Genomic DNA, 2,011 nt, shown 5'->3' with positions numbered 1-2,011 from the left:
ATCAAATTTGCCAAATTTCAGGCACGTAAGAAAAAAAAATTATTTCGCGTTAGGTAAAAATGTGAAAGTGTGAATAATACTTTTTATGAGACTTTGAACGTTATTTAAGTGATATTGGAAGCCAAAAATTTCTAAATTTTATAGTTACATGATGAAAAAATAATAACCGAAAAACATGAACATTAATTTTGATGTACATGGCTGATTGAAATATCTCATAAATTTCCGACAATTGGCCCTTAATCTCATTCAGTTTGAGGTCCTCAACCGTTGTCGCTTATGTCACCTGTCACCATCTATATTTATGTGCAATTCATAAAAAAGATCTTTCAATCGCATGCACCTTAACGATACGTCCGTAACAAACGCTCCATGTGGAAAGGCACTTGCTATTTCATTGAAAAAACCTTGTTTCTTCCGCATTCGACTTTAGGCATAATAAGCACGAATTAGTATATTATGTATTACGAACGTTTTGTTTCTCCGATCAACGTCAATTTGTGGTGAACACGTGTGTTATTTTCATTTCTTTGTGTTTACTGTTTTGCTGCAAATTTTTACTTAGGTATATATTCAACATGCGAGTTATTCTTATAGTTAAAACATAGGTTTTAATTTTCTCTAAAAAAAAGTTTATTGAATCAAATAAATTCTCACAGTAAGTATGATAAATGAGTTTATTACATACTTAAAAGTGATTTTTGCAGAAGAAAATAGCTCATTCAAAAACGAAAATCAACAATTTCGTATTTTTCTTTCGTAACATCTCTGACACCTGTATGGTTAAATTGCGTTTTGGTGGCCTTTTTGAATCTAACTTTTTCAATTTCCGAATTTTTGAGCAATATAATTGTGAAAACATTCACTCAATGCTCAATAAACATCGCTGAATAATTTGTGATTATTTGAAAATTTTGTCAGCTTGACACTACTGAACTAATATCCTGCAAATTTATTATATCTATTTAATTCCTTTTTTTCAGTGAAAAAGAAACGTACGAGGAGAAAAAAATAAAACTTTTTGAAATGTTTTTGTTCAAGTTATGAAATTTGTAGAACACGAACAATTACTGTTAATTCTGCGCTAGGAGAATGATTCAAATTTTAATAGAATCGACAGCACTCTTCGTATAAGCTTTTTTGACTGAATAGCCTGGTCCGGAATGGGTGAAATACGATTCCATTTATTTAATTCATTTCAGTCCTGAGGTCGGTTTTTTCCTTCATTTCGTAAAGTCTTTTTTTTTCAATTGTTCGAAAATTGCATGAAACAGGGCGAAATGATTAACCATAGTTTAAAATTCGTAGTGCTTTTCATGAGTAACTCTGCTAGCTTTCGGATTGAGTTAATCAAATTTAGAACAAACTATGTCGCCGAAAATTTGTTTTATACAAAACACCGAAAATTTCAAAAATTTGTATCCTGGATTTGAAACCTTTATGGTTCATGTATCGTTTGTTAATATATAAGTGTTGTTATGATATAACATAATATAAAATAATATAAAAATATAATATATTTTCTATGGAAAAAAATAATTTTTTCCAACTCTTGAAATCAGTGACATATTTCATCATTGAAAATATTGAATTTTATTGCAAAAAACTACAATTCAAAATGCAAATAACACACGTATTTATCGTAAAATGACGTCATCGTAAATCGTACGCTCAAATTCGTTTTTAATCAGGTCAGGAGATAACAAGGTTGGATTATTCGAGTTTTTAGTGCTTTATTTGCATATTTAATTTCATATTTTCTGTGTCAAATCGAAGTAGTTATAAGTATGGTTCTTGAATGTTTTATCTATGAGTATGTCGATCAATAAATAGGAGAAAATATTTTTTGTACTGTCGAATAGCCTATTTTTCCAGTTTTTTTAAAAAAAAGAAATTTTTGTCAGATGGTTTTTGAGATTATGGGAAGAATTTTGATCTATTCTGCTCGAATAATTGCACAATTTTAATATACTTGGGCTACTATTTATGTATTGAGAATTGGCAACACTGA

Source organism: Harmonia axyridis, chromosome 1, assembly GCF_914767665.1.
Source record: "Harmonia axyridis chromosome 1, icHarAxyr1.1, whole genome shotgun sequence".
Lineage (NCBI taxonomy): Eukaryota > Metazoa > Arthropoda > Insecta > Coleoptera > Coccinellidae > Harmonia > Harmonia axyridis.
The sequence above is the reverse complement of the archived record's forward strand: the minus strand, read 5'-3'. Positions refer to the sequence as shown.